Raw genomic sequence first — 27,331 nt, 5'->3', positions numbered from 1 at the left:
TACTGTTTGGTTTGTTTTTTACTCAGATCTAAATCATTGGATTTCAGTATTTTGACGAACACAGACATTAGTGATACTGTTCACTCATTTCACAAGCAGAATAGTGTAAAGAGTGTGACTAAGTGGGTGGAAGCTTGGAATGGGTGGTCTGGCAGGGGTCTCTGAGAACTGAAGGGCAAGAAGAACCCAGTCATGCACACTTCAAGAAGAGCATTTCAGCAGAGGGAACATGTAGTACAAAGACATCAAGGTGGAAAAGGGCTTGGAGTGTTCAGGACTGAATTAGAGACTCCGTTGGGGGAGGAGGTTCATAGGAAGTAGGCGTTTAGATACTATTCTAAGTATGATAGAAATCCTTTGGCATATTCTAAACAAGAGAATGCTATAACAGGATGGAAAAAAATGACCAGTGGAGTTTTCAAAATGCAGGTAAGTGGTGATTTTTAAAACAGAAATTAGTACGGTGATGGAGACAAAGGCCAATTGGAGCAGGTAGAGGCGAGAATAGGAAAGATGGAGTGGAGAGAATGCCTATAGAAAATGGCCTTTGTTGAAGTGTAAAAAAAATGGTGCAATGCTAGGGGAGTTTGGATTCAAAGTTTCTCCCTTCATTCCTTCCTTCCTCCCTCCTTCCTTCCCTTTGTTCCTTCCATAAGAAAATACACTATGGCATTTTTTCCCTGAATGGTAATGTGAGTGATCTAAAGGAGAGGAAGAATTTGTGATTCCAATGAGTGGCTTTATCTTCCCACAAACAAAAACATTGAACCAGAGAAAGAAGATGGTATCCCAATCAGCACCAGAGGGGATGACCTTGATTTCTGATGGAAGAAGGACAGTTTTAGCCACTGTAACAGGAACAGAAGACAAAGAGCATGGAGCATGGGTTACAGATAGAGGTGTGCAGGTATAACTGTGGTCAGAAGATAAAGGAGTTCATTATAGGCTGAGATTTAGTGGACAGGATATTGGAAGATTTGAAAAAAGTGAAAGTGGTAAAAGATTTTCAATATTGTCTCTAAGTTTATCAATTAATAGTCTGTTGTTGCATGCATACTATAAAACTTTGGAATGTGGATTACGTTCTCTAGAGTAAATTCTTTATAGAAATGTAAAGAAGGACAGAGATCTTTGTGTTTGAGAAAGTAAAAAAATATCGGGTAGGGTCAAACTTTCTGAGAGGCCCTGCTACTATTCTTTGGAAAGCCATTTGTCCACTTAATTAGAAGGGTTTATTAGCACTGATATTATTAGTATTATTTTATTTTATTTAAATGTCTAATCTAATACCTCCTTTTAGGGCTATTTAGGTTCCTAAAGTAAAAAGTTGTCCCCCAAAGAGTTCCTTAATTATTTCTTTGAGAGGTGTAATCATTACTAATGCATTGCATGCATTGCTATTATCAACAGGCTAAGTTTAACCTTTGATATTTTCAGTTCATAATTTCAGCCTACTGTGAGATAAACGAGAAGAAAATACAACTGCGATAATGAGGGCTCATCAAATTTCTAGAACTAGAAAAGACCTTAAAAATGGTGAATTATCTCCTTTTGACAAAGAGGAAACTTGCCCAGAGGATGGAATGACTTACCTAACATCAATCTGGTTAATGGCAAAATAAGAATATAAAGAGGCTTCTCTTTCCCAACCCTTTGTACCTTTGAACCATTTAGCACTTGGTTTAGGAAAAATCATTTCTTTGAAATCCTAACAGCTCTATACCTGCACAATTCCTATTCTTCGTTACGCGCTCTTCTCTAATTTTTGGACCTCTGTCAGTTTTCCAGAATATCATCAGTGGAAGTGTTCCTTTACATAACCCAGCTGACCTCAAATTTGTCAATAAAAATATTATATTGAGCATTTATTTACCTGTCCTGTGTGAGAAGAATTTAAGTGATAAAAAGTGATTGTGCTATTTAGATGAGATGACAGATATAACCAAATCTTCAAAGAAAAATGTTAGAGGAAACACATAAAAATTGGAAATCATTTTTAATGTCTGTGTTATATAAATATAGTCATAAAATACCTTGTGTCCATATAAACCTGTATTTCCTTTAAATTCAGAGGTAAATGTTTTATATCTTCATTTGATTATCAGAGGTTTAATTCACAAATCTGAACATTAACAAAAGTTGAGAACTTAATATGGTATTAAAATGGAGGATGTGATGGAGGAGAAATTTTAAAAATAGACCACGAAGGTAACTGATTTATCGATTTAAAACATTTTAGTCAATAAAATAATGAATTAGAGAATATGACATTTTAACAACTGATTTTTCCACTTGACACTTTAATCTGCTTTAGTGATAAATCTCATAAAACATGATTTACCAAAGCCAAACATATATTTGGACTATATGCAATGGTATAGTACCTAATACAGAGTTATTTGATTTAATAAAGGGTATTGTCGTGTTAAATCAAAATATCAGATTATCCACATTTTAAGCAATAGAAATAAATTTGATTTATTAATGCACATAGCAGTTATAGTACATTTTCCAAGGAAATTGAGTAGATTTCCCCTATCCATTAATTTTCATTACCACCCATTCTTTTCTGCCCACTGACAGCCAGCCTATCCAGGCAGCATTTGCCTCACATTTTCTATTAACTGATGTTTAGCAAATCCCACTCTCAATCTTATCAGATGACAGGCGCTAAATTTTTGCCAATCACATTAAAATAGAGTTTCTAATTGGGAAAATGTAATGTAATAGGCAGCATAGAATGCCCATTAAGGCATCTACCATTAGGAAAAATTAGTTGAAGATTGTGCTCTTTTCTGGAGAAGTAACCCTTCCTTCATTTTGGCTAATAAATGCCCAAGAGAAACACAGTAATAAGGCCTTCCATTATCGTCAGGGGGAAACTAAAGTAGCAGGCTAGACTTAGTGGCTGCAGGAATGCTGTTAATTGTAGATGCGTTAGTAGCTTTGTGGTTGTTGTCATTGCCAACCTCTGTTGGGATTGGAGGGAAAGTTGCTCTGGCGGCATGGAGAAGATTTAATTGACTTATGGGTGGCTCTTTTAAGAATTTCTAGCGCCTGATATTTCATAATATCCAAGGATTATACTCATATATGTCATTCTCTCGCATATGAATAAATGTGTTAGCAATGAATTTGAAATGCAATCTTAATTTTCAAAAAATATATGGAAAATGTTCACAAACAGCTGGGTTAATTAAAGGAAATAGAAACATTAGGTAAGTTTTTCTGCCATTCGCATAAAGAAGAAAAATATAAAAACTGATGATGTTTTTATCATTCTTTTACTTTAAAAATCTTCATTTTTAGGAGTAGTTATGAATTTTAAAGAATCTTGGGGAAAGAGGGTAACATAATATGGAAAAGTAATGTTGGGCAAACAGCAGTGGCTCAGTGGCAGAGTTCTCCAGAGACCTGAGTTCAATTCCTGGTACCTGCCCGTGCAATCAGTCAATCAATCAATCAATAATCAATAAGTAAAGGTAATGTTATATCTTTCATTGGTCTCATATGAAAAGTTCATATAAATATATAAAAGGAAACTCTTGTATGTTTATATAAAAATTCTGCAGCTTCCATGAGAACAAAGTTCACTTTTAACTAGAAGATTGCATTTTAAAATAACATTTTAAGGTTTTACTTTTAAAAAGTATAATTATTTCTCTATTTCCTCTGGCTATATTAGTTCAGAGTCATTCAAACATAAAATTTATTAAGATCTACCTATCAGGACTTAAAACTACGGGTTTTACCTATCCCAGTGTCTGACATGGCCTCAAAAAAATCCATGAAATGTTTTATAGGTTCTATAAAATTATAGGAAAAGCAAAACTTTAAAAACCATCAGGCAATAGTAAATGTAATTTGGGCCATTAGAAAACAGATCATCATTCTAAATTACTTTTAAAGGTTTAAATTTTAATAATTTAAGTCAATTAAGAAGCATTAGTTTGTGATTTATCATTATAAAAAAGTAATTGAATGGCCGTTATGCAAAAGTTTCTCAAAGAATATTTTCTGCAACCAGAGATCTGTACAAATGTTCAGTAAACATAATAACAATTTTATGATAATGCATTACTTTTCTAAATATTAATGTAGTTAATATTCTCCATTCATAGAGCCCAAGAATTGTACTGTCAATTAATTAAAAAAAATTTTTTAAGAATTTAAAAATTTCCTTAAGATAAAAATGACTTAAATCAGATAGTTATAGATGATATCTGTAAATATACGTGTGCATATGTATTTACACATAGTATTACATTATACATACGTATATACATACGGATACAGTATATCTACATATTATGCACATTATACATATAGCACCCACAGTCTCACTCAGCTATATGTATATGTGTGTCTTTGTGTTAGTGTATAAGTATTATGTTAATTGTGGTATGTTAAGGAGGGTCTTAATTTGTGAGAGGATGTTTGTAATTCTCTTCCTTAACTTCTTTCCCTTAACTGATATCACAGTGGGTCCTTATCTCAATGAGAAGTACATCAAACTAATGTGCATTCAACTCTTAAAAATAAAATTTAAAACTTGAAACTATATGCCTATTATTTCTTCCTCATGTTCAATTCCAGTTTCATGGGTTAAGCAAGACTCCAGAATATAGTGTATATTTTCCATCTCTGTTCACACACCTTCAAATTAACAAAAATCTGAGGGTGGTATGATGGTGGTTCAGTGGCAGAATTCTTGCCATGCTGGAGACACGAGTTGAATTCCCAGTGCCTGCTCATGCAAAAAAAAAAAGAAGCAGAGCTCCCATAGGCATATCAATGGAAACTGTATTGTTCTCTTAAATGACTTAATGAAGTTAGAATCAGACCACATTTAATATCTGAGTACAAAGCAATTTTTTTTTTACGTGAAATATTCCTTTAAGATAAAAAAAAAACTCTGAAATTAAGCATTTATGAATACCTGCCACATCATAATAGCTATAGAATACTGAATGTAAAGGAAAACTTGGTCAAATTCACATAAAATAAATACCTAACTGTATTTTTCAAATGAAATCTATGCTGCTTTCTTTCACAAAACGCAAAATGTTTTTGGAGACAAAGTGACTGATCATAATTATTTGATAATATTTTATTTGGTGTTTTTTAATATTTATAAATCAATTTTCATAAAATAGGGCATATTTGAGAGAAAGGAAATAGTTGCATCTTTTAACTGGGAAGCCAGACTAATAATTCATTTTCAAAGAGAAAAGGGACAGAATACAAATTCTTTACCTATTGTATGCATATCAAAATCACGGGGAGCCACATTATTGATTTAGCAGTCACCTTGCACATATGAATTCATTTGACACTGGTCTTGGCTTCTCATTGCTTAGAATAAAATAACTATTGACTCTTACTCTAAAGTTGAGACTTAAAATGGCAGAAAGTTTCAGATTAATAGCAAATAGCTTTTTCTCTTCATGGCCTTAATATTCTACTGATTGGTCAATTTCAAATGTATGACTAGTTCAAATGACAAGGATTTTTTGTAATGATTTCTGATTTCTTACCATAACGGAGTCCTAATACCTTCACCCCCCAGTCTTCTGTATAGTAGGCAAAATGAAATGATGGTGTGCATATTGCTCTGTTTTACATCAAGAAAAGGGTAGCAAAGTATACAGGCCTAGTGTTATTTGAGCTAATAATAAACTGGAATGTTGCCTGATACAGGAATACTGTAATTCATTAATCAGAGATTTGAGTCAGCTCAGTTGCAAGTCATTGTGTATGGTAAATAGAAAGAAGCCCTTCTTTCTAAGCTATTCAATAAATAGAAGAAAGACATTTATTCAAAGTCAGAAATTGGGAAGAGAGAAATTCTTGCTTAGTAAACTAGAGGCATCTGCTTAAAGGCAAGGAATTTATCAGTCACTTTGCTACTTTATTTGGGGCAGGACCACCATATGCTGCCTTTTAAAGCATGCATGCAAGTAATGTCCTCCCCCTTTGGGGCATGCTGGTAGCATCTAGGTTGATAGTGACTAAGGAATTCCTGTGTGATGTGTTAATAAGCACACAGTTCGAAACTATATATTTGTAAGATAAATTCATCAATTAGGAAGAATTATAAAGCTATTAGAAGAAAGATAGTAAAGGAGAAGTACTTTGTAATAAACAGAGACGGATTAGAGGAAGTATAGTATATCTTTCTCCCCATTTTTTCATTTTACCACTGTGGAATGTTTTCAGGAGATTAAAAAAAATGGAAATACAGCTGTTCTCCTTCAGATAGGCCATATCTGACGCTGTGTTTTCTTTAACATCAGAGCAATCTTAATGGGCAACAGCATCCCAGCAGGTTTTGCAGTGAAGTAAAAATTGACAGATTAATGAGGCAATTTCTGGTCATTTTGAAGAACAAAGTGAGAAATTCTGCATTTGCAGTGTATGCTAAATTCTACCTAGTATACAATTAAGAGCACACTCTTATATGCTCTTAATGCCAAGGGAATAGAAGTTCTTTTCTTTGGGCAAAAAAAACACAAAACATCTGTTTTAAAATAACTATTCACATAACCAATTTTCGAGAGATGTTCTGTAATTCCAAGATAACAGGACTAGGGTGTCAACTTTGTACAATTCTGATAATCTTGGCTATGTTTTCCCTCTGTCTCATGCCTTTTTGTCTGTCTGAGTGCACAGAAAACATTCAATACTTGCTGTTTGACTGATAATGAAGAGGCCATTAGGAAGGCTTCACCTGTGGTTTGGAAAATTGAGATCATTCGGGGACAAAAACTTAACATACTAGTAAATTTGATTTCTTGATGAAGTTTAAATTGTTTTTATAAACAACAATTCATGCAAACTTGAAATTAGGACAGTATATCTACAGCAGAAATACAATTTATGAGGCAAAACTAATGGTTAGAGCACCATCAAAACAAGAAAGCAGGCATAAGACAGTACGAATTGTTAATATAAGTGAAGCTTGTGGCCTGGGCCCCAGGATGTTGAACATAGTTACAATTGAGAATAAAAGAAAATATCCACCGAGCTTCATTGGCACTGTGGATATGGAGAGAAAATTATATGCTTAAAAGCTGTGGAATATGGAAACCAGGTTTGAATTGTCTCAGTGCAGGCTGGGAGAAAATACTCATCATTGGATTATACTCACATATAGCCTGCCTAGCAACTACTACAAAAGAAACAGGGAACATTGAGCTACCTCAGGGGAGACTCAGGAAGATAATCAGAACTTTAATTAGAAGGAAGATGTGAAAAACAGTGATAGAGGGAATTACATGCTGCAGAAAGATGGGCCTTTTGTTGATATTAACTACAGGAACATTATCCCAATTGTGGAACAGAACAGAGGTATAGAGGTGTGTATGTGCGTGTGTGTACATGCAAGCATAAGAAACCATCAAATATGAATTGAAGAATATTCTGTTTACTTGGGAAATAACAGAAGTTTCAAAATCATTTCATACATTACGTATATGAAAAAGTTACTTTTAGGCAATACCAGTCTGCATTACAAATGCTTTGGCTGTCTTGTTACTTTTAGTTGTATATTTATTTATTTTTTATCTAGCAGACTTAATCTAGAAATTGTACTTCGCTGTTACAGCCAATAGAAACTTAGATTCTCAAGTATAACAGATGGTATATACAAGAATAGCCCTGTTCCCTGGAAGACATGTTTGTCTCTATGTATATATAATGATATATATTTTTTGTGAGGAAAAGAATTAAAATCCCCCCTTGCTGACTCTGCCTCAACACTATAAATGCCCAGCAACTGGTTTGCCATCTGGGCTATTTAATTTCAAGTAAACACTATCCTCTGAGTGACTGAATCATTGACCAAAATATGTGTTCCCTTCCCTTTTAAGTTTACCTTTCTAGAATCTGTGTTCCCTACTGCTATGTATATATAAAAGTATTTGTTTTCCACAACGTTTCTTTCCTTTGAAACCAGTCAAACAAATTACTAAAATCAACAGCTATACCGTTGGTCAGAATATTTTAAAACTTATTTAAGACAAATGATGGCCCCATCTTATAGATAACTGTTGCTTTTTGTGGTTGATCAGGTTTCTTAAAAGCATGGTTCAAGAAACAGAAACATCATCATGCCTTGGGAGCTTGTTAAAATGCAGAATCTTGGGTCCAACCTATATCTACTGAACTGAAACAAAAACCTACATTTTAACAAGATGTCATGGTGATTTGTGTACATGTTAGAGTCTGAGAAGCACTGGACTAGATGACTAGCCAGCATCAGGGGTAAAAATTTTAAATAATATTTTTCAAATAGAAGATTACCGATTAGCTTTGAGGAATAAGGATGAAAGACATAGATAAATACAGTGATAACACAAGAGGCCTTAGGGTTAGAGTGAACCTTTGGGAAAGAAAGTATTTTTGACATAAATCTTGAAGGCAAGTGTGGATTCATGAAAGTACATAAATGTGTAGATGGGGTGAAGGAAGGGAAAAGCGGGAAGGCTGCTCGAGGCAGGATTGTTGTGGATTCTGTTTTTCTAAATAACCAGCACATACAGGAATTATGAAGACATTGAAAAGGAAGAGCATGTCATCCGAAGGAAATGATTTCTTGTAAGAAATGTAATCATGATAGTGTATCCAATTATGAATTAATAGCTACAGAAAGACAGTTAGCGACTAGGGAATTATATCTAATCATTAGTCAGCAGTAGATGTTAGTTTATGCCCAACACATCAAACAGGGAGAAACCCCCGCCGTGTTACCTGGAGCTAAAGAGTTGAGCAAAGCAGGTGCTCTCCAGAAATGGAAGCTTTGTAGCTTGTGCACAAGCTTTGGGGGGTCTAAAAAACTAAATTCAGATACTGGCTGTACCAACTTTTATGATTGATTAAAGTAGTTTTTGCCTCTTTTAGCCTCGTGGCTTATTTTAAAAATCTGGGTTGGAGAAGGTGATTTTACATCAGTTGACATACATTAAATATACAAGCCATGGTAATAATATTGTTGCTGCCAGTTAGCAATCATAATCTTAGGTAATGCATGTTTATAAGCAATCATAATCTTAGGTAATGCATGTTTATAAAACCCATGTAAGTTTTGGAGACATATGCAAGACTTCTTAACCTATCAGAGGAAGTAAAACTATGGTCTCAGAAATGACACCCTTCAACCAAGGATGGCATCCTTGATATGGGAAGGCACCAAATTTTGAAAGTTGTGCATGATTTCTTACATTGTTATAAACAAGAGGGGAATAAGTAAATACAGTTAAAAACATTTTAATGCCCAAATGGGACTCATTTTTTTATCTTGAAAACAAACAGAAAAAAGATCCGCATCCTTGAAGAGCAGTTTGCTTTTACAAAATCCTGCTGATTTACTGTCATCTAATTACATTTCTACTTTATTTTGTCTTTACAAAATATCAGATGTCTAGAGAGGCAGCATAGAAAAAAATAAAATTTATTTTGGGTCAAACGTTTTAAAACCAGTGTGTCTTTTTAAGTAAGACTTTTAATGTTGGTTATATAAGAAACTCTTTCAAGATCTCACGAATGAGCAGGCAGAGTAAAAGGCAAAAATAAGACCTAATAATATTCAAGCCATTTTACAGGACTGTCAGAAAAACAAATTCATAATGATGTAATACTTATAGATTTTTAAAGGTTGTGTCTCCAAATCAACATATCTGTAAATACTGAATGGTCAAAAAATGCATGCTTGTTTGTTTCAAAACTGTTTGAAATCTAATTTTTACAAATGCGTTTTTTTTTATTATGTGCTACTCATATGAAAATAACAACAGTGGGACCAATTTAAGGATTAAAAGCAACTTATGTTTATATTCTATTGATTTATATTGTATTTTGACTTTAAGCTACAAATCAACATGTGAGAAGTTGGGTCCCTTTCTTGGAAATTTCTTGTTATGGTTTAGGTTTGCTATTATTGTTTTAAGTGTTTAGTTAAATATCTTATCTAAATCTAGTCTGCTGGCCTAATGGGAATCACATTTTCAAAAACAGGATATATTGTATTCTAAAATATGTTTGCATAGTAATAATTCACATGTTAAGAAGTAATCCTTACTTAGTTATTTATAGTGACTTTTAGTAATCTGCCAGCATATTTTGGTGTATATTTAAATGCATGTTAGTGTCCGAAATGCGGTGTTTTGGCACATTAAGAGCTAACTCCCTCTCAAAAAGGCTTGCATTTGCAAAATTGTGACTGGAATATAGGAATACCAGAGAAATAAAAAGAACTTTGTCTTGGTGTGAATCGATGCTAGGTATTTTGGAAATAAGTTTCTACGACAATTCTTAATGATCATAGATAGGATGTGCCATCTTAAAATACTTATTTTCTATTGCTTTCTTCTATGTCTAGCTTTGAAATTTAAGTACAAATGGACATTTTTTCAATTAACTAAGGTGCAGCAAATTCCCATCAAATTCACTTAGAATTCTCAGGCTACAGACTATAGCAGGACAGACCCTGTAACCAGATGGTCCATTCAGTTCAGTTAATTCATTTGAGCTACTATATGGGGTGTGCATATTTGTGACCAACATGCTTTTAACGGCCTATTTCTCCTCACAGATCAAGCCAGTGTGAGTCACGTAAGAGCAGGACCCTTCCTCTGGGAGTCCTTCCTTGGTCTGCATGGTGCTTCAGAACTTCCAAACTAAAATGACATAATGCATTTTCCCTACAATGGCACATTTCAAAGCAGAGCAAAGTTATTGAATGTGTGAGACTAAATAAAATGGAACATTCAAAATATAACCATCAAAACAGTCATCCCTCTGTCAGTTTGAGTCTACAGGAAGTTTAGCCCTGATTTTTTGTAAGCACCTAATGTGAGCAGTGAAACCAAGTTATGATGTACCTCTACTGGAGAGTAATTAGCAGATTCTGTTAGAACCAGTCTCGTTTATAGGTTAGGTAGAACACTCCTAAAAATCACTTAACTTGGGGACAGAAACAAAGAATAAATACCTCGAGGATTCTCCTGGGCTTCCAGGTTCCTTGAGTTCACAAGCTAAAGGTTAATCCTGAGAGTAAGCCAAGTCTAGAAATTTGTAGATTTGTCTGGTTTCTGTGTTTACCATATATATTTCCTCCATTCCTGATTATAGTATTCCTCTGCTTTTGTATTACTTTCACTGTCTTGAGATTCTTCCCGTACTTATTTTCTATAATTCTCCTTTTTGAAATATATATATATATATATATGTTGGAATAATATATATATATTAAATATTATATATATAATATATATATATTTTAAATATATATAACAAATATTATATATATATATATATATATATATATATATATATATATATATATTTGTTATTCAAACTGGTCTGCAAGTTTCAAATTGTTTAAATGCCGAGAATGTTCTCATTGTATTAATGCTAAGAAGAGATGACTAATGGTAAAGAGTCAGATTACTAGTTAGAAAAGAAAGAAACATTGGAAAAGGACATAAAGTCCTTTAAAGAGTCTTTGTCTATGTCTGATATGGAAAATTAGTGCCTGAAGGAGGTAGATCTGATATTCTCTTTCTGACTAATCTTTTTATGGAGACAAATACCTGGTACTTATGCCTATTTTGTCATCTGTTAGATAAAGGGATAGTATTGAATATATCCACTTGAGATTTTTCAGTGCGCACCATTCTCTGAAAAGTGATAATAGATTTAAGAAATTCCTAATACTAAAATCTATCCGAAAGGATATCTCTTACACCTTAAGGAAAAGCTTGGTGACACGCAAAAAATATTTTGTGAACAAGGGAAGGAATCAAAGAAGTGGCTGCTTTAATTTCCAGTTTTTGTTTTTTCTTTGTTTTGTTTTATGCTTTTAGCATTAGACAAGTTTGATGTGTAAGAAAATGGTTCTGGAAGCATTTAAAGACCAACCGTCCATTTTAAAAAGTTTCCACATAACTGGTTGTGTGATTTGGGGCAAGTCATTTAACTTCTCTAGATCTCAGGTTTTCATTTGTTAAAACAGAATGCTAGCATGAGCTCTAAGGCAATGTTCCTTTCAGTTTTAAATTCCATGCTTCTTGAAAATAAGACCAATGATAGATTTGTACTTGAGTGGGGGGGCAGGTGGGTAAGTTTTAAAGTTAAGATGTAATTCACACATCTTAACTTCACTTTTAAAGTGCACAATTAATTTCTTTTTAGCATATACATAAGGTTGAGTAACCATCACTATTATCTAATTCTAGAAATTTTTGTAATCCCCAAAAGAAACCCCACACCTCTTAGAGTTGCTCCCCATTGCCATCCTCCCCCAGTACCTGGAAATCACTAATCTATTTTCTCACTCTATGAATTTGCCTATTCTGAACACTTCATATCAAATTATGTGACATTTATAGATAATAAGTGGTTGTATATAGAAAATCCTCAAGAAAGTACCCGCACACAAAAATACTGTAAGAGCTAATGAGTTCAGCAAGGTTGCAAGATATAAGAACAATGTACAAGAATAATTATGTTTCTACAAAATGGCAATGGGCAACCCAAATACAAATGAAGGAAACAATGCCATTTACAGTAGCACTGAACAGCGATACCTTTTTAAGGCCATGTTTCTGGCAGAAAGCAAAAAAAAAAAAAAAAAGAAAGAAATATAAGACATTAGTTTGGAAATACTACCTACATAACTTTTGAGAGCTAAAAAGATGCTATGGGACAGTAACCAATGTTGTTTGAGAGTCTCTGTTGTCTACACTTATATCTTACAGTGCTGGGTATACAGTAAGCACTCAGTATATAGCTATTATTGTTGAACTCTGAAGCCTGCAATGTTACTTTGCAACTGACTCTTGTCTTGAACATGGGAACCCCCTGTTCCCTTGACCACATTTTTTCATTGACATCTTTCCACATATTCCAGGAAAAAGCCCAAGTTTCCAGACTGATCGTTTTAGCAAAAAACAAAAACAAAAACTTGGCCACAAGAGAAGGACATTCAGAGCAGTTCAACAAGAGAATTAAATAGAGGATTCTGATCTCCAGTACTTTCTAAATGAAATATCTAGTTATTTTCTAAGGGGGCAAAAGTGGTAGAAGGGTTCTATGCCAGAAACAAAGCCTTGAATGTACTCCTTTCTTTTTCACCTCTAAAAAGTTCTCCACTGTTCTCAGAGGAGATTGTAAAACAGCTACAAACCAACAAAACTTCAAAGCTAGAATAAAAGCTTAAACTACCAACTGTTTTCATCGTCATTTAAAATTTGGCTTCATTTGATGTGGGAAAGAATTAGAAAAAAAGAATCCACAAGCCTTTATATAGTGTGAGTCCACTTTGGCTTTTAGTATTTAAAACCTTGACCTAAATTATTTCACACTATTGTGCTTATGATAAAGCAACAGTAAAAGAGAATCATTTATTGATCGCTAATACTTTGTCAGGCATATTGCAAATACAGTTACCCTGGGTTTCATACCTTGGCAATATCTTACTGGTGTTATTGATATTGAGTTGGATAATTCTTTGCTGTAGGGGCTGTCCTGTGCATTTTAGGATGTTTTAGTATGTTTTAATAGTACCCCTGGCCTCTACCCACTAGATGCCATTAGACAGAACCAAGAATATCTCCAAATTTTAACAAATATTGCCAGTGGGGGAGAATCACCCCTGGCTGAGAATTTCTACCACTGTAACTGTAAGGTAGGTAAAATGATGTCCCGATTACTTCCCCCAAAATGCTGGGAGAGATTAAGTAACTTGCCCAAGTTACTTAATAAGTACCACAGCCAAAATCTGAAAACCATTTTTATATTGACTCACATATGCACCATCCTGGCCACCACATTCTCCTCCTGAATTCTTATTTTTGTTCATGCAATGAGGTTTGTACATGAGGGTATGGCTCGTAAGAGGGGAGTGTTATACAAAGAACTATGTCTATCATCATAAGCCATATTATGCATCTGATATTCCAGGTGCAGGTAACATGCTAGGTAACTTATCCAAACTCTACATACTCCCAATTGCATTTTGCTCGCCATTCTTCTGACTTCGTATTAAGAGAGAGTCGGGTATCATGGTAAAACTGCCTTTATTTGAATCTGGACTCTGCTACTTATTAGGTTTGTCATTTTGGGGAAGAGATCTATTCTTTCTGTACCTGAGGTAAAAATGGGATGATTATGATATCTCAGCACAGAGGGGGTTTTTTGTTTATTTGTTTACATGGGCAGGCACCAGGGATCAAACCCGGGTCTCTGGCATGGCAGATGAGAATTCTGCCACTGGGCCACCTTCTCACCACCCAGCATAGAGTTTTGTTAGGAAGAGATGAGTTAACATATGTAAAACATTTAGGATAGTAAATGGAGAATAGAGATCTGTAAATGTTAACTCATATTAGTTTTTAAATACAACCCTTCACCTTAATAAATAAGTTCCTAGAAGTATTTGGCAGCTTTGCTTCCCTCTAACAACTACGTGGACATTTTTTCCTCTGACACTTGAAGAGGATCTAAGTTTCTGGGGCAGAAGCAGGCACTGTTTTTGTTGCTGTTGTCTGTGGTTTTCCCACAAGTGTGTTTTGTGTGTTTTCCTGAGCCAGAACCTGCCAGTCACGTCTCTCGGGAAGCTTTGGCACTACTCCCCATCTTCAAAGAGAAGAAATGAAGGTGTGGTCACATAATTGACTATGAAGGCTGCAGAGTTCATTCATTTATTCCTTCAGTCATTTCAGTGCCTTCTATTTTCCAGATGCTCCTAAGCACTGGATGATGGAAGTGTCACTTTTTCTATAAAAATGTTCTTGAGAGATGTAAAAGGCAGTTCTGTCACATCCATCCAGTGGAATTGCTTTCAAACCTCAATACTGTGATTATCTAGCTGCTTGGCTATAAACCAATTACTTAACCTCTCTGTGCCATTTCATCTTATGTGTAAATGGCATCGTAGCAGTTCCTACTACATGAAGTTGTTGTTTTTAAACATTTTTTTTATTGTGAAGTATAACATATATACAAAAAAGCAATACATTTCAAAGTACATTTTAACGATTAGTTTTGGAATAAATTTCAATATATGGTATGGGTTACAGTCCCACAATTTCAGGTATTTCCTTCTACTTGCTGTAAGATACTGGAGACTAAAAAGAAATGTCTGTATAATGATTCAGTGGTCATACTCCTTGTTAAATCCTGTCTTCTCTGATACTCCTCCTCCTCCTCCTTTGATCCTTCTCCTACTCTTTAAGGATATTTGGGCAATGACCAGTCTAACTTCTTCATGCTAAAAGAAATGTCAACATTATGAGGCAGAGGGGTGCAATTAGTTCATGCTCTTGGAGAGGCTGGTAACTCTGGGTTTCAGGGCTTATCTGGCATGGGGTCGTTTTATTAGATAATATGTGCAACCAAGTCACTATTTCTGGCCTGTAGGGAAATTTTGCTTTAAATGGTGAATTCTGCTCTGGGGTTTTGTAAGTCAGTTTTGAAAGTAATAGTCATAAAAGTAAGTCTAGACATGTACTTCCCCATTGACTCCAGAGAGCCAGGGCAAGTTGGAGTAATGACCAGAGTGGCCATAGTATTTCAAATTATGGTTTCAGTCAGTGCATCATAACACACTGGCACAAAAACTGCTTATCTTCTCAATAATGTTTAATCTGTTAGAAAGCACAGTGAGGGTGTGTGATAGTAAGGATCAGTCTACCCAAATACGTATCTTCATTTCCTCTCTTTGAAAATGTCCCTATGATGTTAACCCCATTGGTATTTTCATCTTCAACACCTTTCCCACTTATTCCTGGAGCTTATAATATCCATTTCATTTTTTTAAAACAGTAAAATTTTTATTTTGAAATATTTTTCAAAGTTACAAAATGGGAAAGTAAAGCAGATACCCTACAGAGGACTCCAACATACCTCTATCACCCAGATAACCAGATTCACCAATTTTAACATTTTGCCATATTTGCTATATCATTCTATCCATCATTCTTTCAGTGCATCCATTTGTCTATCCATCTCTGGTCTGTCTATTTGTCTTTCAGTCCATTTTCAGGAAGGACTTCATTTTAGTCCAAACAAATATCCCAATCACAATTTCAAAGTCGTTGAAAATACTGTCTACCAGCTTGAGTCAGGTGTATGTCCTCATGTACAGTACTGGCTGGGATGGGTCAAACATGCAAACATGGCAGCTGAGTGTTCATAGTGTGGTTGGGGACAGGAGTGATATTCACAGATAAGAGGCATTGCACCTAGACAGCCTCCGCTACAAAGAGTAATAAAAGTGATAAAACAATAGAGAATATAAAGTGCTTTAAAACTCTTAACTAATATATTTGTTGTTTACCAGGATTGTTTTTGCGGAGTTGGCCTTGTAGTCTTGGCAACTGAGCCAGCTATAAACCCATAGTAAAACCTCTCTTACCCCTCTTCTTGATTATTTTAAGCTTTTATTTTTGAAATACTTTCAAACTTACAGGGCAATTACAAAAATAAAACAAACCCTGTACAGAAAATTCCAAAATACTGCTGTCTCCCAGATACACAGATCTAGTGTTTTGCCACCCTTGCCATGTGAACCTATCTGTCCACTGTCTGGAATTCCATCTATTTGTTTACTTATCTATCAGTCCATTTTCTGAACACTTGGGTATAAGTTGTATATATCACGTTTGAACACTTAATACTTCTTTTATGTTCTATCTGTCTTAAGTGCAGTTACCAAGTACATCAAATTTAACATTGATATAAAGCTTACAGGCTATATTCCAGTTTTCTCTGTGTCTGAACTGTCTCCTTTTGAGCCTTTTCTATTCCCTTATTAGATCGTGTCCAGAATCATGTATTGCCTTTAATTGTCATTATCTCTTTGGTTGCTCTTTCCTCTTTCCTTCCTTCGTCCTCCCTACTCCCCCACCCCAGACTCTTTCAGTTGATCAATCTTTTTTTTCAATTGTGAGAACATATATACAACATAAACTTTCCCATCTTAACTACTCCCAAGCATACCATCCAGTGCAGTTTACCACATCCTCACTATGTTGTGATACCCTCTCCACTTTCCATTACTAAAACTTTCCCATTTCCCCAAAAATAAACTCTCTATCCATTGTGCATTATGTCCCCTTCCTCCTTCCCCTTCTCCCTGGAAACCTGAACTCTAGTTTCTGTCTCTATGAACTTCAAACTCTCTGATATTTTCTTTATAGTTTCTCTGGGACTTAAATTAAACAACCTAGATCTGTAACAATCTCCTTTGCTTTGATACCAAATTACCTTCAATAACGTAGACAAACTATGTTCTTATACCCCCTGCCCCCCGTTTTATGTAGTTCTTGTTACAAATAATATGTTTATATATTATGATTCCTAAATCATTGCTTTTATCTTTACATTTTATGTATTTGTCTTTTAGATGCTTTAGGAAGTAAAAATGAAATTATAAATAAAAAAAACAATAAGTACTGGCATTTATATTTATCCTTTCCTTATCCTTGCCGTAGATCTTTATGTCTTCATGGCACATCGATGTGTTTTCAAGTATCTTTTCCTTTTAGCTTATAGAACTCTCTTTAGCATCTCTTGTATGGTCAGTCTAATGGTGATGAACTCCTTCAACTTTTATTTATCTGAGAATGTCTTAAAATCTCCCTCATTTTTGAAAGATAATTTTGCCATATATAGAATTCTAGGTTGGCATTTTTACTTTCAGCCCTTTAAATATGCCATCCCTTTGCCTTCTTGGTTTCCAGTGAGAAATCAGCATTTAATCTTATTAAGGCTCCCTTTTACATGACATATTGCTTCTTTCACACCTTTCAGAATTCTCTCCTGTTCTTTGGCATTCGACAGTTTGATTATAACATGCTGTGGTACAGGTCTATTTAGAGTTTGTTGAGTATCTCGGATGTATATATTCATGTCTTTCATTAGATTTGGGAAACTTTCAGCCATGATTTCTTATAATATTCTCTCTGCCCCTTTCCGACTTTCTTCTTCTGGGGCTTCCACCAGGCATATGTTGGTATGTATGATGGTATCCCACAGGTTCCTCAAGCTCGGTTCCCTTTTCTTCATTCATTTTTCTTTCCACTCCTCAGACAGAATGATTTCAATTGTCTTCAAGTTCACTGATTCATCTTCTGCTGGCTCCTTCTGTGGTTGAGCCTCTCTGTGAAATTTTTTATTTCTGTTGCTGTGGTCTTCAGCTCTGTTGAGTGACTTTTTATGATTTCTATCACTGTGTTGATATTATTTTGGGTTTATCTGTTATTTTTCTGGTTTTCCTTAGTTCTTTGTCCATGTTTTCTTTCTGCTCTTTGCGCATATTTAGGACCATTTTAAAAAGGTTTTTGTCTGGTATGTCTCTGGTCTGGCCCTTCTTGTTGATGATTTCTAATGCTTTAATCTTCTTCTTTGCCTGGGCCATCACTTCCTGTTTCTTTGTATGCTTTGTAATCTCTTGTTGAAACTTGGACGTTTTGATATTTTATTTTACTATCACTGAAATTTACACTCTGAGTCATTGGTTCCTTAAGCTTGTATCCAGCTAGTGTTATGACATAGCTTTCTTTGAATATTGGGAGCTAACAAAAAAAGGAATAAAAATAAAACTCATTTCTCAGTCTTTACAGATGGACCTGTGTAAGTGCTCTCCTCTAGTACTTCTCCATATAGTAAGTGAGAGAATAGCTCCAGCCTAAAGCTTAGGGGCCTCCCTAGTTCTTTCTGCACATGGTCTTGTCTCAGGGATGCATTTGTGGCCCTAGGAATTCTACCGTTTAAGCAGATAATGAATGTCCCATCTTCTCTGGGAAACAGTTTCCTCACAGTTTATCCTCCGTCCAGCAACCCCTTGCTCCAGGTAGCCACCTGACTGCTCTCCCACAGTGTTCTGTAGGAATATTCAGTGAGATGCTTTGCACACACTGGTCACGTTCGGAAACAGTGAGTCCTGCAGGCAACTACTAGAAGATTGGGCCAGACATCCACGCTCCTTGTATGTGTTTGAAGGTTACTCGGCTCAGTTCACAGCAGGGAGCAGGGAATCCAAGCACTGGGAGTATGGGCTGGTTCTATACTGAGCAGGTGAGAGGTGGAAGAGGGGCAGCCAGCACACCACAAGATCCTACCCTTTAAGTGCCCTTTTCCTTGATTCAGCACCCACCCTTTTATGATGGTCCTTTAACTGCTTTCTGGAGCTTTGCCAAAAATATTCCTTCCATTTCTTACTGATTCTTCAAAAACACTGTGAGGTGGTGAGCCCTGAAACATCACACTCTACCAGCTTGATGGAGGTGGAACTTATCCATTTCTCTTTTTTAAGCACTTATTCTAAATATAATTGCCTCCCTGATTAGATTTTAAACGTGTGGACAGGAAACATACCTCTCCTTTTTACTAGTAGGTTTTAGCTCTTGGTAATATCTTTTACATAGTGATGCTTGATGAATGCGTATTAATTGATTGGCCAAGAACAGTAATGTTGAAAAATCAATGGATTTTTCTAGTCAAAAAAAGTTTAGGGGATGCTGACCTAGTCTTTCTTCATTTACTCTTGTTCTACCGTGAACAGTTATGCTTATTTTTGTGTCTTTGACATAGTGTTAGGGATCATTTGAGGAGCTTTCATGCATAGTTTATGAATAAAATTCACAATAAAATAGTATATTTGCAACCTCACTTTTTAATGCCTATTTTTAAATTTTTCTTTTGGATAAGGAGCCTGATAGCTAATAGATTATGACATTAAATGCTGTGTAACCACTACTTATAGAATTTAACTCACTTCTCTGTAATTACTCTTTGAACTCTACTTAAGAGCTATAACTGGATGCTGCTGATAACAGTTAGGGTCAAGCCCTGTCTCTCCCATTTTTTATTTACTAACTTTTTTGTGAACTGTGATTTTAATCTTGTTCATAGCATCTCTGATATGCAATTTATTGCAGCTTTCATTAAAAATGTTTTTTTTTTTTATTACATGAATAGTGACTTGGGTCAGCGATTAAAATGTTACTTTCCCAAGCCTATATCAGTGGGTAGTAAGTTAAGTAGAGGAGATAGTTGGTGAGGGGAGAGAGAATGAAAGCAGTAACAACTTCCTGTCTGTACCTGCTAGACCCCACTCAGGAGTGCCAGTTGAGTCAGTCTTCATGACTAAGTCCATCCATCTTCCTTGGAAACTCTGAACATCTCCCCGACCAGGTCCCGCAACTATCCTGATGGTGGCTTCATTAAGTTTCTCATGTTACTGTTGTTCCTGCTCTGATAGAAAATCCTGCTTTTAGTAACTCAGGACCTTTCTTTGTGAAGTAACTCCTAATGAGTACCCTATTTGCTGAAAGTCCATCTCTGCTTTGGTTCCCAAGTTATGAGCAACTGGAATTAAGCCTATTGACCAAACCTCTTTCACCCAAGGTCAGTTTCACTCAAGGTCATTCCTGCTGCTTCTCTGTCTGCTTCTCTGCTCACCTGGCAATCCACCCACTTTGTACTACTACACTCCCTGCATTACCCACCCACCCCTCCAGGTACCCACTACTCCTCAGCCACAGTTAGAGCACTCACTTCACTCAAATGAGTCTGTCTGTGCCCTTCTTTCTGGATTTCCCCAGACATCCAGAAAGATGAACCAGCCTTAGGTAAGACTATTTGTGAGTAGCATTTGCATCAACTGAAATAGCCTCCGTGAGCTTTGCAGTGGAAATTCAGTGTTAACATTGATGTGTAGACAACTGGGAAATACAAGTCTCCACAAGGTAGTCCACATAGTGCCCACCCTTCAAAGGAATCAGCTGAGTCACTTTAAAATAATCCCATTAAAGTTGGAGTTGAGCAGTCATTTTATGCTGTGTTATTTGTTTCCTTTCATTTGGAAAAACAAAGTATATCCTGTTATGAAACAGAATATAATGAGCGTAAAGAGTGAATTTGGTGGTATGCAATGTATCTGTTTCCTCCTTAGCAGGGGGAAGAAGTGATTAACAGTAAGCCTCTGGGTACCATTTAAAAAAAAATTGTGTTCTTTATTGGGGAGTGTGGGCTGGGAAATTCCTCAATGAAATTTGGTGCTCAGAAAGTATTGATTCAGCTATTAATTGTTCTTTAAAAAATACATCCATAATTTTGTTCCCAAGGTAGAACTTCTTAGCTTTGAAACGTATACATTTTATTTTCTTGTATTTATTTAATTTTTTTTTTTTTTTTTTTTGCATGAACAGGCACCAGGAATTGAACCCAGGCCTCCGGCATGGCAGGCAAAAATTCTGCCACTGAGCCACCATTGCACCACCCTACATTTTATTTTTAACCTATGCACAGTATACTATGTAAGGGCAATTTGTATGACTCTGATTTTTCAGTTGAAGTCAGACTTTATTAAGACTTGCATGTCTTATTTTGACAACATTTTTTTCTATTTCTAATTGTGAAAGTTAATGTCATGTATGATGTATTCAATATAACCAAATCATATATAGAATACTTAAACCATTTGCTGCTTATAATGTAAGCATAGTACCTAAACCAATGATTTGGAAATGCGTTATATTTGTTGACCACCTACTATATCCCAGACAGTTTTCTAAGTGTTTCTGAAACTTGCTGTAACAACCTCATAAGGTTTTCTTTGCCCTCTGGTCGCAAACTAAGACTTAGGGATGTTGAGCCTAAGATTTAAATGATCAATGGCTGAATCAGGATTTGAATTTAATTGGGTCCATGCTTACTGTATTCTACTACATTTCATCAAGAACAGAAAAAGAATTCTTGAAGAATAGTCAGAGTCTGTCTTGTAAATTTCCGATTCGCCTGTCCTTTCCTTGTCGGGACAATAGTGTGCATCTCTCCTCCGTATCTTTTGATCATTTGTGGTCACTTCCTGTGCACTCTACTTCTCGCAAAATAGAGCACAAAGAAGCATAGAGATGTCTCCCTCCTTCCCCCAGCTTACTCTCTGGTTGGTGGGTCAAAACGTCCCCATCACAAATAGTATACAAGTGGTGGAGTGTACTAAATGGAAGGAGTGCATGAAGCTCAGTGTGATCTAGAATAGATGGTGAAAGGCAGAGGATAATTTTCTGTAGACGGAAGTTTTGCTGTTTTTGCAAACTTATCAGAAGCGCTTTGCTGTTTTAGTTTATTTTTAGAATTTATTTTCTATCTCCTACTTCTAAAACGTGACATCCGTGATGGCATGGATCATACCTGACTTGTTTACCGCTATACCTCCAGCACTAAAACTATGCCCAGCATTTAGTGAGTTCTTATTTAAACCTTGGTGGAAGAGTTGGGCATGACAGACACCAGCATAGTTCATTCTACTTTTGAATTACTAACAGTTCAAATTAAGGTGTTTACATTGTTGAATTCTCTTTTCTTTTAATTTTCTGGTCCCATGTTATAACCAGGTATTGTTTATATTTTTGTAGTGGTTGTATACATGGGACAAGGTGTCTCAGATTCAATACATCCTTTCTATAAAAATATTTGTAAAGGTTCCATTGAACTATTAAAATGAAATTCATAGGTAAAATAGCTAGCATAGATTATATAACATATAAATTTAGAAATCAATATAATTCCGTAATTGTAATATAAAGGAAAGACAGCAGCAAAGCTGTTTTTATAAAATTCTGTGTATGCCAACATGTAAATGCTCGGGCGTGTGGGTAATAGAAGATATACAGAGGTAAGTCAGATGGGTGTACCCAAGTGTAGAAGCACCATGAATATGAAAATCACATGTGCGCAATGATGGAGGTGTGTTTTATTGGTGACTCATAGAATGAGATGTGTTGCAGTTGGTGACATAATATTTTGAAATGCTGAAAAACTCATCGTAAATTTACAGGCCAAGTAAAGTTTAAACTTCTTGAGGTTTATGCAGTAGTAGTATTCTGAAAAAAGCATCGTTATACTCTACAAGTGTTCATTTTCTTAGGTAAAGTTAGCTTCTGGGCTCAATTAATTATAAAAAAAAGTTTTTCATCCAGATGAAGTATCTGGTAGTGCATGTGAAAGTTGCATGACGGTGTACTGGATTGTCCTTTGTAGGGCCTCTACCTACTATATGCCATCTCAGTCTTTTATCCATCCCCCATCTAACCCGCCACCCCTTATACCCCACACCCCAACCATCATTGTGGAATTTACATATGTAATTGCAGTTTACTGAAATGTTCCCTGCTGCGGTACCACACTCATTGATAACCATGGCTATAGACATAAGAGAACGCTAGACATATTTTAATTTATTACTCTCCCACCTTCATTTGTTGTACATTGAAATGAAATACAAACCCACTGTCAGTGACACAGGTGACTTTCCCTGTCTCCTTTCATCCCATCACTTTCAACCTTCAAGGTATTTTAAGACAGATTTCCCAGGATATATCCTACCATTCCCAAGCTTTATTTCAAGCTGCTGCCACTAATCAATTTATTAAAATCTGATAAATTAACTCCCAATTATTTACTACTGACATATAAAGACTTAAGTTTTACCTTGTAATTTTCAACTGAGTTCAGAAGTTGGGCATCTTGGTTAAATTGCAGGTCTTTGTCATGAATTTATGAGAAAAATATTCTATGTGGGATTTCCCAGTAGCCATTACATAATTTTGCTAACCACCTATTATAGACCAGCACTGCCAGCTTATTTAATAACTAAGTCTCATTTTCCTCTTCCATTAAATGGAAATGACAAGCTAAAATATCGGTATTTGTATTTATTGACATGCTGCATAGCACCTTACAATGCATAGAACAGGCTGCTGCAAAAATTATGCCACCCAAAATGTCAATAGCAACAGGTTTGAGAAGTCCTGCTATAATATATACCATGAGGTTTTCAATTTATTATTAGTATTTGCTTTTCACATTTTACTTTCTTTTGCTCTTGAAGAGAAGAAACTAAGGAAGTTATCTCAGACTTAGAGTTAACACTTCTCCAATGAAAGCCAACCTAAACCATGATATGTATATTCTGAGAAATTGAATAAAACAAACTATATAGTTCACATGCTTATACATTTTTATCTTTTATTTTTTTGTTAACTCAAGACCCATACATTTCCATTTTCCCTTCTATAAAGCTCTCCCTTTTAATATATTTATGAAGCCAGTATCTTGAGAAATGTTTTAGCAGATTTTTAGAATCCGGAGAAGTAGGATTAATCCTGGCCTCTTTCTCTCACCACCTTGGAAATAAGAAACTGTAAGTGGAAAAGTGCTGAAAACATTATATTTTGCTCTTAACATTATGGTAGGAAATGGCTCCAATATGGTTATCCTGCTTAGCATGCAACTAATGCTTGCGTACATATTCTTTCTTCACATAATCTCTTTTGTCCTCATATTCATATGTTAGCAGGATACCCTGAAAATGATGTAAATCCTAATTAAATTGTAGTTTCCTCACAATCTCCTTTGTACTTATATACCTTAAAGAGAAATAGGTGAAGAGAAATAGGTGAGACATGCATAAATGATATCAAAGAAAAGCCTGTTTGTAGCTCTGGAACCACTTAGCTCTAGAAATATCCGACCTGTGAAATGCAAGGTTAGCAAATGTTAGTGCATGGTGAGTGCTGGTTGTGCAAGTAAAAGCTCTCCAGGGAAGTTTTTATTTTGAGCTCCCTATTTTTCCAAGATATCAGAAATTCTTCCTTGCAGAAACAATGAGAAACTTTAAAGGAAATGAAGGCCTGGGTAGGGATGAAACTACACTATGTATCATACTCAGAAACATGTTACTACTGAAAAAATATTTCAGGATGTCTGGATTACACCAGGAATAAGGAGAGTGAAAATGACTTTTTCATCCTGGAGACAAAGCAGAATTGTCAGATCAAAGCTGTGGTCTTCCTTATCCCTTCTTTCCCCCAATTTGATTATATTATGTGGAACTATATTAATAATGGTTTATAAAAGTGTGCATGAGTATATGTAACTGTTTAGCTCAGTCTATTTCTTGATGTCATCTTCTGATGCTTGGAAAGGTCAAAATTGAGATGAAAGGTAAGTGTCTATATTAGACATATTTTTTTTTTTTTTACAATCAGACGTCCTATTTGTGTAACTAAATCCCTATTTCTACTCAATTTTATGGGTTTGCATTGTGAATTTTGCCCATTTCTTTTTACTCCCCCCAAGTGTGATTTTGAAAATGAGAATTTGAAATAGCATTTGTTTATAGAATTTAAGTAAATTTGATAAGATAATAGTCTGGTGTTTTCAGATTACTCTCACTCAATTCCTACTGGCAGAATCCTAGGCACAATCTGCTTAATGAATGCAGCACTAATTAATTGTGTTTATTTCTTGGCTGTATAAAACAAATCTAACATTTCTCTGCTGCCTGGTTTTCACCTGCTGCAGTAAGTTTCTTTGTTGTTTTCTAACAACAATTCTAAAATTGCTGGATAAGCCACATCAAATTCATGGAAACACCTATTTAACAAACTCCTAGTGTTCTGAGAACTCTCCAGGGAGAAGTGTGTCTTCTTCAGTGTTCCTATGTATAAATTATCTATTAGTTCTTATAAAAACAGAGCTCCAAGTCCTGTATAATGCATTTTGGTATCTTAATTGTAAAGGACAGACAAAATGAAACTGGGCTCAGTTAGTAACTGCCTGAAAGAAATTTATCTATGGTGTGGCTGCTCTGAGGTTCAGAAAGAACTGTTCATTTTTAATATTACGTATGAAACCTGCTCTAAAATTAAATGAGGCCATGCTTACTAGAAATCTTAGAGCTAATGAATTTGAAACCAGTGAGATGGAGTCCAAATAAATCCAGAGCAACCAGTGAACCTCAAAGGAGCAATCACAATTTGGGAAATATTAGCATGCCTATTAATGTTTGCAATTTTGGTTCTCCATTATTTTCCTTTCTAATGTTGTATTTAATACAATTGTACAGAAGTATAAAAGTCATCTACTGAATTTTATTCCAGCAATAAAAAAGTGCTTATGTTTTTAATACTTCCATTTGTGTGTCTTGTACAAATTGAAGTTGGAAAGGGTTACATCCTTTTTTTTAGTTGTTTTATTTTCCACTTTTAAAAGATATCTAGAAAGTAGCAATAATTAGCAAATATGAATATTTAGAAATTATATCTGTTTATGCATGATTTTTCTGTAATCCATAACTTCTCTAATAAAAGAAAAATGATATCTGCTTTAAATTGTGAAATTTTGGACACCTTTAAGTTTCCATGAAAGAGTTTATTAATCCTTTCATAATGGATAATAGTGATATGCTGATAAAAAATTGTCAATATTAAAATGTTCAGAGGTACATGAATTAAAGAAAAGAGGAAAAAAGTCACCTCAGGAAATCTTTTAAAGAACACTTAAAAATAAATACCTTTTATTTTTCAACTGAATGAAAAAGTGACGTCTGCATCATATGAATTATAAGCATGTTCTGGGAAGTGTGTTTTTAAATATTAATATATTTAAATATTAATATATTTAAAAATGAATAATTTGTCGATATTAAACAGAAGGATATTTTTAACTTATTTTGAACTAAGTGAATGTTTCATAAAAGGCAAAAGGAATGCAGTAAGAACCATGTTATCTGTCGGAATAAATGAGAGCAATACTTCGAGGATTATACAAAACTGCCAGAATGATATTCAGAGTATGAAAATGCAGAAGTTCTTTTTTTTCCCTAATGTGAAAAAATTTTTTTTAGAAAATGTTTTCTTAAGTGAATATTATACATCTGGATTTCACTTTATCAGTACTAGTTAGAGGTTTATTTCTTCCTAAGCATTTCGTGGAGGACTGCTCTGTTGCTCTGGAAAGGAGTTTTATGATGTTGGATGTGTGTTGATGGTCTTTAATCCTTCAAAGTACTAAAGTAGATCCTCATTATAATTTAATTGCTATAATAAAAAGTTTATTCTGCTTCGTGTCTTTGTGTTATAGATGGATTCTATTATCTTGTCTAGAATCAAGTATTTTAGTTCTCTACGATTGTGCATGGGCCAAGAATGGTTATGATGTTGAAATAGGTAACTGTAGTAACATATTGTTGTTTTTTATTATTTCTGTTCTTTTAAATTATTGGATATTATTCGGTTTAAGAATATTTTAAGGTTGGTCAGTAAAATGATTTATGAATAGTATTTGTATATTTGTGCTAAAATAGTTGACAAAAAGTGTGTAATTCATTTCTTCATTCATTCATTCACCAAATATTTATCAAAAGCTTAGTGTTTTCAAGAACTCTAATAGAAGCTAGAAATAAGATATGTTGTTTCTTTAATTTCACTAGATAAAAGTTACTTTAGATAATTTATGTATTTAATTCTAGAAGTCAGCT

The 27,331-nt window shown here is 34.9% G+C and overlaps 1 protein-coding gene across 17 annotated transcripts in view; it reads left to right on the top strand.

The window, feature by feature from the left end:
* NRXN1 (neurexin 1) overlaps window positions 1-27,331 on the top strand; it is a 1,149,661-nt gene that overhangs the window by 58,438 nt on the left and 1,063,892 nt on the right. The gene's annotated exons all lie outside the window — the stretch shown is intronic.

The sequence above is a fragment of the Tamandua tetradactyla genome, chromosome 17 (assembly GCF_023851605.1).
Source record: "Tamandua tetradactyla isolate mTamTet1 chromosome 17, mTamTet1.pri, whole genome shotgun sequence".
Taxonomy (NCBI): domain Eukaryota; kingdom Metazoa; phylum Chordata; class Mammalia; order Pilosa; family Myrmecophagidae; genus Tamandua; species Tamandua tetradactyla.
This window is presented reverse-complemented; position numbering and strand designations above follow the sequence as displayed.